Source organism: Monodon monoceros, unplaced genomic scaffold, assembly GCF_005190385.1.
Source record: "Monodon monoceros isolate NGI ecotype Baffin Bay Population unplaced genomic scaffold, NGI_Narwhal_1 Super_Scaffold_5, whole genome shotgun sequence".
Taxonomy (NCBI): Eukaryota; Metazoa; Chordata; class Mammalia; order Artiodactyla; family Monodontidae; genus Monodon; species Monodon monoceros.
The window spans coordinates 82946027-82955931 of NW_021703782.1; the positions used below are offsets into that span (position 1 = coordinate 82946027).

The 9905-nt window shown below is 41.9% G+C and overlaps 1 non-coding gene across 1 annotated transcript; it reads left to right on the forward strand.

The window, feature by feature from the left end:
* Positions 1 to 4121: 4121 nt before the first annotated feature.
* LOC114884922 lies at positions 4122 to 4225 on the forward strand. Its single transcript, XR_003790978.1, has one exon. It is a non-coding gene; the product is annotated as a U6 spliceosomal RNA (small nuclear RNA).
* The last annotated feature ends 5680 nt before the right edge of the window (positions 4226 to 9905 follow it).

Below are 9905 nucleotides of genomic sequence, written 5' to 3' on the forward strand. Positions count from 1 at the left end.
ACAACTGTTGATTTGATAAAAAAAGAAATCTCTGGTTAGGACCAAAGCATAACCCAATCCTACCAGAGGCACTGAAATTCCCACTCCTCACTACTGTACATGCATTAAGCCATAGGTCTACTGACAAAATGATAACATTCATGAATCAGTATTGGTGGGGAAACATTAACAAGGCTACAAGAAGTGCCTACACCTCACTGTACCACTTGTTGAAGTACAAGTGGGGAGTACTAGGAAGTCTGTTCGTAATGCTCCCAGACAGTTTAAACTGTCTAACAGATGATTAGATGTCTGGCAAATGGATTTCATACAACTTCCTCTATTTTGTGGATATAAATATGTTTGAGACGTATTTTCATACTGAACTGAAGCCTTCCCTTGCAGACGGGCTGCTGCCTCTTCTCTGGCTAACCTCCTTGGGGAAAAGATTATCCCTACTTAGGGAACTCCTCTTGAACTTCATGATTGAGGAATCTATTTTACTGGTCAGGTACTTTGACAATTCTGCACTGTTTGGCCAGTTTTACACTTTCACTGTGCTTACCACCCTCAATCCTCTGGTTTATTCAGATGCACTAATGTCATTAAGATTCAATTGGAGGGACTTCCCTGGTGGTCCAGTGGGTAAGAGCCACTTCTTTTATAACTCAAAAACTCTTAACACTTTGAGATAGTCCCAGGACACCCAATGAACTTGGCTCCTGCTTCTTTTGAGTCACAACTGATAAAAGGAGAGATACTGCAATAGTGTAGAGGCCTATTGCTCCTATTAAAAATATCCATGTGCGGTAAAGCAATCTTTTCACAGTGCACTCTAGGGAGATGAAAACCTTAAGCATCATGTCTTGCAACCTGGAGATTTTGTCTATTGAAAAAGTCACCTCTAGAAAGACTCTCTCTTCAACCTCACTGGAAATGTCCCTATCAGGTAAACCAACCCTTGTGCTGCCAAACTCCAAGGAATAGACTCTTGGATACCTGTGACACACCTAAAGAGAGCATGACACCCTGAATGGACCTGCACATCATCTGGTGACCTGAAAGTAAAGACTTCCCAGAACTGAAGCATCTGATGAGACAGCTTTCCCAAGATATCCAGACCAGGCCTGTTGGAAGTTTGTTACCAAATCACTGAAAAATGACAACACTTCAAGTAATCTCTAATGTCTATGATCTTGATAACATATAGACTTTTTATGAAAAGTGCCTGAGAGTTCTCCCTCCTACCCCTCCTTGTTACTTACATGTGACCTCAATAGATTCCTAATCTATTCCCTCCAGTATGAGACGCTGTACCCAGGAAAGGTATTTCCTGACACTGAGGGACAAAAAGCCTCTGAAAGTAGAAAACCTGACACTTGATCAGCAATGCTTTCAGAGAAAGATCTTCATCAAAAGGAGGAAATGTAAAAAATTATTAAACAGAATATTCAATTAAATAGAGTGTGGAGACCAGAAAGGGGAGCTCTCTTGTCCTGTGATGACAGCAGAGCCCAAGAGGAAGAAAAAGATTCTTCTTTCCTGGCAAGGACTCAGGCAACAAAAAGCCATGGCTGTTTATTTACTATTGCCCTCCAACTTTCTTTTCCCCTCCATAAAAGCACTCGCCTTCCCTTGCTGTGCAGGGAATTGCACATGACTCACCACGGTTGCAGACCCTGAATTGCACTTCTCTGCTATCCCAAATAAACCCATCTTTGCTGGAGAAATAATTACCAGTCTATTTGTTTTAGGTAAACACTCCCAACCAGAAATAATGTCTCTTTTTCCTCAAGTGCTAAGGCCCTTTACATGAACTTTCATCCAAGGACATTCATTTGTCACTTTCTACTTTAGACTGTATCTATTTATAGTTACCACTTATTAAGCTCCTACTACATAACCAAGTTCTGTACTGGACTCTTAGGTATATTTCTTCTGACCAAAAGAGCAACTCTCAAATAGTAATGGAACTAATCTCATTTAAATGAAAAAAAAAAAAGCTACCATGTTGAAAGCAGGAAATTCAAACACAGGAAAAATTTCAAAGCCTATGCTATTTTCATGATACCTGCTGCCTTACATGGCTTTTTTCATGGCCCTTGATTTACAACCCAATTGGCCTTATAAATCCCTCATTAGTGGATTCAGTCTAATTTATCTTTGATACCCCTCACAGACCCAGCACAGTATTCTATGCATAGAAAAGGTTTCATATTTGTTAAGCAAATAAATGATCTCTATGGGTCTCAATTCCTCAGCTATAAAATTGGGAGTATCAAAGACTCCCAATTTAATGTGCAGAGATCAACTTACTTGGAAGTGCTTGCTGAGCACTTATTATGTGCTGGGCACTGTTCTAAGCATCTCATTCATCTTCATAAGAAGCCTGTGAGAAGTACTATTATTAAGTCCATTTTATACCTGAAAAAAATTAAGGCACAATTAACTTGTACCCTAGGTTAACAAAGCTTTAAATGGGTAGCAAAACTTGAAATCCAGGCAGACTGTTTCCAGAACTCATGTTCTCAACCAATACGCAATATTGTCTCTGCATGGATTGGGAACCCAAGAAAATCAGCTGAAAAACCATTAGAAATGGTAACAGACTTTCAGAATGTGTTCAGTAACAGAATTAATATGCAAAGATAATATATAATATTATACACACTACATATATACGCTGACTGCTTTCAGCTAATCAGACAATTACTAAATTAATCAATGGGATAAAATATCTCAGTCAAAATGAAAAAAAAAGAAACCAAAAATATCTACAATAAATTTTTAAAATATGCAGAATATACACACCTATAAAATTCTACTGAAGGACATTCTGAAGTGTAATAAATGGATAAAAATAACATTTTCCCAGCTGAGAAGTCTCACTAATGAAAGAAGAGATGGAGGTCTCTTTCTCCAAAATTAATCTCTATATTTAACATAATGTCAATCCAATTTACTTCAAGAGGGAGTGGGCCAGTACAGTAAATGGGCGCTTTCATATAAATTGGTGGAACCTTTGGAGGGAAAGTTGGGATGGTATCTACAAAAATTTTATATGTGCATCTCCTTTGACACAGAAATTCTACTTCTAGGAATCTACCCTGCAGAAGTGCCAACACATGCTACCAAACATAGACAAGGAATGTTCACAGCAATTTTGTTTGTAAGTAAGAAAGAGAGGCAGAAAGAGGCGGAGAGGAATAGAGGACAGGGCAGGGAGAAGGATAGACAAACTACAGGGAAAGGAAATGGCCAGCAATAGGGAACAGATGTTTAGATAATTACACATGGGGATGATATGGAGACATTAAAAGGAAAATGAAAGGTTTAAATATACTGACATTTAAAAAGTCTTAGCTAAACCTCTGCTGTGGACTGAATGTTTGTGTTCCCCCCAAATTCATATATCAAAATCCGAATCCCCAATGTGATGATATTTGGAGATGGGGTATTTAGGAGATATTTAGGTCATGTTTGTGGAACTCTTTTGCTGGGATTAGTGCCCCTATAAGGAACAGAAGAGAGCTTGCTTCCTCTCTCTCCTCTGCCAGCGAGAACATATCAAGAAGGTGGCCATCCATAAACCAGGAAGAGGGCTCCTTATCAGAACCCAGCTGTGCTGGTACCCTGATCGCAGCCTTCCAGACTCCAGGACTGTGAGAAATAAATGTTTCTGCTGATTAAGGCACCCAGTTTATGGTAATTCGTTATATCAAACCAGGCAGTTTGAAAAAGTCTCTAAGGGAAAAATGCAAACTATGTCAACGCAAATTGTAGAAAAGTGTACATAGTATGATCATTTTATTTTTAACGTGGAGTATAATTTAGTGAAGGAGAGATGAAGGTATGCAGGGTGGAGGTTTCCTGTTTTGCCCTCTACACTTCTCAAAGAGCATATATTACTTTTATGATCATTGTTAAAAGTTTAATTCAACAAATACTGAGTCTTGTACCAGGCACTGGAATAGTGAACGTGACACACAGGGGTCCTACTCTCAGGACCTTAATTATCAAAAATCCTATAAAAATCCAAACATGATTTGTTTCTTTTGGTGGAACAGGAGAAGGCTGGTTAATTTGACCAAAGTATTCTAAAGATAACCTGGAATTAGTACTAATAAAAACTGCTAGGAAATGCTCGCTTTGCTGGGACATATACTAAAACTGGAATGATATATTGAAGATTAGCATGGCCCCTGTGTAAGGATGACATCAAGTTTATGTAGTGCTCCATAATTTTTTATTGTGGTGGTCGTTATTATTTGAAAAAATTCATCAAAATATACATTTAAATGGTGCATTTTACTGCATGGAAACTATACCTTAATAAAACTGATTTTTTGAAAAGCCAGGAAGGTGATACTGGGTAATATGATTTTAAACTTGTTATAAAACTTCAGTAATTAAAATAACATGGCACTGGCACCAAAATATACTGATAGACACATGCAAAAATCTACAAACAGATATAAATATATAATAATTTAATATACCATAATTGTAGCAGTCTAAATCAGGGGTAAAAAATGAACTTAATAGCTTTGTAGCAACTGGCTAACCATTTAGGAAAAGTAATTAGCTCTCCAATTTACAACTTAAACTAGAATAAATTACACATTAAAATTTTTAAACCAAAGCTTAAAAGTACGTGAAGAAAATACAGGAGAATATTTATACAAACTTGGGTTAGTAAAGGCCTTTCTCAGCAAAATACTCTAGCAGAAACCATAAAGAAAAAAGAATAGAGCTGAACGGCCAAAGATGAAAAACTGACAAAAACATTTTAAGTAAATTGGTAAAGACTGTGCAACATAGATAACAGAATTACTAACTTAATGTGTAATATATAAAGAGCGCTTAAAAATCAGGAACAGAAAGACACTCCAACTGAAAAAGGGGCAAAGGTATTAATAGTCAATTCACACACACAAATGCAAAAGGCCAATACATAGAGGAAAAAGAGTTGATTCCCCCTGGGTAATCAGACGTACAAACTGAAACAATATGTTTTGCCCACGTTACTGGATTAAATGTGTATGCAGAGAAATTTTTAATATATCTAGGAAATCTCAACAATCTAGGAGATGAAGTTTTAAGTTATCTTTAGTTTCTCCTTTACATTTTTCTGTTTCCTGAATGTTTTGTAATAAGCTTATCCTTTTAAAAAATTCTAATTTTAATAATGTTAGACAAACATGGTTTTCTCTTCTCACCTCCTAAAATACCTGGTGCAGTGCACTCTAGAAATGCATCCCTAAAAGCCAATCCGCCTTACGAGGTTTAGTTCTCTAGGGGAAACGCGCACGCACACACACACACACACACACACACACACACACACCCGCAGGTTTTGCTAATGATCGGCATAGTGAGATCATCATTGGATCCGCCCTTGTGTCCCCTCACCTAGGGGAGAAAAAGGGACAAGCAGGGGATGCCGGGGTTACACCCACTCTCCAATACTGCGGGCGCAGTGCGGCACTGGCAACGCCCGCACCCAGAGGCTAGGAAGAGGGCGAGCCGAGCCGGGGTGGTCCTAACTATCCCTCATGGAAAGAGAATGGCAGCGGAGGACCAGAGTGGATCTAGTGTCTGCCACTGACCTTGGGGAGTCCCCACCGCGCTCGGGTCTGTTTCCCCACCCGTAGGAAGAAACTAACAGTCTCAATCGCCGTGTTGACTCCCTCGGTCCGGTCTTTCCGGGAGCTGGGAAGGACGCCTTCCTCTACCCGGTTGCCCTTCCTCGGTCTAGGGGCTGCGAGGTCGCCCGCAGAAACCCAACGCCGCAGCAGCGCGCGTGTCGGTGCGCGGGGCTGGCCCGAGGGGCCGACGCGCGGCAGAGGCAGCCACGAGCGGGCGGCCATTAGGCGATCCTCCCTTAGGCTGCTCGGCCGGACCACGCTGGGCAGGAGCTGGGTCTTACCTGGACTCGCACACGCCCGGCTCCAGCCTTTCTGTCGACCTCGCGGCGCCACGGAAGCGGACGAGGGGTAGGGAGGCAAGCTCGCTGCGACACTGTCATCCCTGCGCAGATCCCGGCCCTGGCCGCGCGGGGGATGCCCTTTTGGGGTCCCCGCAGTCCTCCGGCAGGAAGCAGCCACCGCCACGAGCGGGGCCGCAGCGAAGTCCGCCCGCCCAGAAAACACCGCCGGGGTCGCAGGCCCTCCCAGGCTGCGCCAGACCCTGCAATTGCTCTCCGCGTGCCAGCTGCAGCAACCCTAATTCTTTTTCCCTCGCTCTGGAGACGTCTCCGGGGTGGGCGCTCCAGTCATGATGCCAAGGGGGCTGAGCAGATCGTGCGCAGCGGAAACCTTCCCGGTGGGGGCGGTCAGCTCCGTCCCCTGCGCACGCTGAAGGCCGCTGCTGGTGTCGCCTCGGCTATCTGGCCCATGTCCATGGAGGAGCCATCGCCGGACCCTGAGGCGTCGGAGGAGCGGGCGCAGCCGGGTGCGCGCGGAAACCTCACCTCCTGCGGCGCAGCTCCGGCGCGGAGTCCCCTCGCTCTGGCAGGCCATGTGACCTGAGAGCTGGGGAGCGACTGCAGCCCCCAGAAGCCAGCTTGGGGAAAAAAGGACGGCAAAAGGCGCCAACTGCTGGGCATAAAGGGAAAAGCAGGCTCAGGGCAAAGGAAGTTGAAATGCTGGAAGGATTAGGTATCTGCAGTGTTCACAGCTCCAGCTGGCCATCAAGCGTGTTCTCTTAATCGTGGGAGGAGATTTGGGTGTTTTTTTTTTAATGTGCATTCTTATTTTTTTATTTTATTTTTTATTATTTATTTAACATCTTTATTGGAGTATAGTTGCTTTACAATGTTGTGTTAGTTTCTGCTTTATAACAAAGTGAATCAGCTATACATTTACATATATCCCCATATCTCCTCCCTCTGCGTCTCCCTCCCACCCTCCCTATCCCACCCCTTTAGATGGTCACAAAGCACCAAGCTGATCTCCCTGTGCTATGCGGCTGTTTCCCACTAGCTATCTATTTTACACTTGGTAGTGTATATATGTCAATGATACTCTCTCACTTCGTCCCAGCTAACCCTTCCGCCTCCCCGTGTCCTCAGGTCCATTAGGAGATTTGTTTTTGCCAATAATAAAAATAATAGCGGACACCACTTCCACCCCTAATCCCCACTGTACCCCGCATTATGCCAGATACCGTATGAAAATTCCTTACTTTACTTCTGTACATTAGAGACTGTAATCCCCAATTTGTAAATGAGGAAAAAATATTTGAGAAGGTAATTTGCCAAGTGCAATACTCCAAAAGCCAGAATTTAAAAACAAACAAACAGAAAGGTTTGCTCTAATCAAATTACCTAACCACGCATGGGAATTAGGTCTGTGGCTCTTTCCACTCACCTGTCAGTCTCTCCCAGAAGTGGCTTTGGTGGTTCATTTGAGTCCAAAGCACCCTCAACACTTGATTTTGGCAGATAGATAGTCATACTCATCTTACAGATGGAAAAATTGAGGTTTGGCCAAAGGAATGATCTTGTTCAAGTGACAGAGCTGGTCAGCCTAGCTTAATACTTAATAATGAAGTGGTTATTTGCTGGCACTGTGCAAAACACATAATTCACATTATTTTGGTGCTCACAACACTCTTATAAGGAAACTACTATTTTCATTCCGAGTGAAGAAAACTGAGGCTCAGAGGGATTATGAGTTTGTGTAAGTTACACAGCTAGTAAGTGGCAGAGTTTGGATTTAAATCTAGGTCTTTTTGTCTACGGATGCTTCAAGTCTCCAAAACCATTCTTCCCCTACACTATGCAGCTTCTTGCTCCTTCCATTACTTTTAGGTTTTGCCAGAGAGGAGTGGAGTACCTAACTTTTATCCAGAGGCTCAGGACATAGTAACAGCACCTAGCCTAGTACTGAGCTCATTTGCCAAGGCATCTTCTGGATGATGTGCACAGCACTTAATAAATTGAAGTATTTGTTAGTCAGTGGCTGGCTTTCTGTGTATAGGGCCCAGGCTGTACTATTATGGATTCTGATGCTTTTCCTGAAGAGCACCAGACATAATTTCTAGGGGCAGATCAGAGTTGGGTATATTTCACTCATAACAAAAGCCAAAGTTCTTACAATGGCCAGCAAGGTCCTGCAGGATGTGGCTGGTGGCTCCTGTCTGGCTTCCTATCCAACCACCCTCCCCTTCTGCCCTCTAGCTACACAGGCCCTGCTGTTCCTCCAATACATCAAACACACTCTCACCTTAGGGCCTTTGCACTTGCTGTTCCCCCTGCTTAGAACATTCTTCCTCTAGATTTCCATGTGGCTTGCTCCCTTGTTGTCCTTGATCATCTCGCATATCCCTATTCCCACCCCAGCTCTCCCATCCCTTGTATTCCTCCCTTAATTCTTCTCCACAATGAATGACAAATGAATGATTATGAACTCCTGGTTCTACCCTTTAATTCTAACATATTGCACAGAACATCTAGGAGAGAAAACTGTGCAAAAGTAGAAGAGAATCATAAAGGAAATACCTGAAAAGTGTCTGTAATTACTAATGAAGGGCTTTCATGCATTGAGAGAGATCATTGCTGAGTTCACCTCTCAAAAATCATTTATTTCATAGGCCACAGTGGTTTAATAAAAGATCCTATACGTAACTAGGTGATAGCTGAGCAAGATAACTTAGTGTTTACTGTGAAGGCATTAAGTATTCACTAAGTATATTATAAATGCTAATTTAAATGGTAGTTGAAGATGTGATCTATCATAATTTGTAACTTTTATTTCATTCACATATCATGAATGAAATGACCAAAAATCTAGGCACTTCTTAAAAGAGCAGTGAGGTCTCAAGCCAACTCCATATCCAAATGAGCACTGCAGAATATCCTCCCCTCCTCCCCAAAGGGGAAATGCACAGATGGACCTAGGAGAAGATTTAAGAGCCTGACTAAAGTTTTGTTGAGTGAAGAATGTTTGTTAGTGTCATCTGAGAAAAAAGAGGCAGGCTATAAAACAAAGAAACCTGTGTTTCAGGGATCTTAGGATCATAATTTGGGTAGCACAGATTCCAGCAGTAACCAGGACAGTGTCCCATCTGGGGAACAAAAAGCAAGGGTTTTTAAAGGAAAATGGAAAAGTGTATTTGTTTTACATAATTTGTTTGCCAAGAGATATGATTGGAATGTATATATATTTTTTTCTGTTACAATTTATTGGCTTGTCAATGATGTCTCATTTGTTATTAGTTAAGGCACATTTTTGCACAATTCTTAGGGATTCCTTTCCGAGCAAATAATTTTTTTCCCAGCACGGTAAACACAATTCACAGTCTAACAAAATGGAGTCCTAAAGTACAAAGTGGAGTTATTACTGACAACTCCTTCCACATTTCCCCCTTTGGCTCATGATTTTTCCTGACAAAATGTCAACAGAGCACCATTAGTTGCTCACGGCCAGAGTGGTTTGATTACCTGCTCCGGTTCCATCTAGTTCCTCAGTTGTGGGGGGGGGAAGGGTCTTGTGAAGGCATTAGCAATAATTTCTTCCAAACCTTCTGATTCATGAAGTCTGTCTCAATGAAGAACATCTAACATAGTCATCTGTGCAAACATAACCTGGGTAGTTAAGCAAGTTACAACAGAGGTTATAATTTTTAGCAAGCATTTGGTTAATATAACAATGCATATTAAGATAAACAATAATAATCCAGTTTGTAATACTGTTCTTAACCATGACCCTATTCCTGATGGTAACCAACTAGAGAGATCTAGATAATCCTCAGGTTTTGGTGTGTATCCTATTTCAGCCAGCAGATTGATATTACCTTTTATTACCTTTAGTTCTTGTGTTACTTTGCCAGACTGACTGATATAAAGCAACATTCTTCCCCTAGTAATGCACAGGTGCCTCCTGTTGAACTGTCACGCTATTAAGTGCCCTTCTATTTCGTAG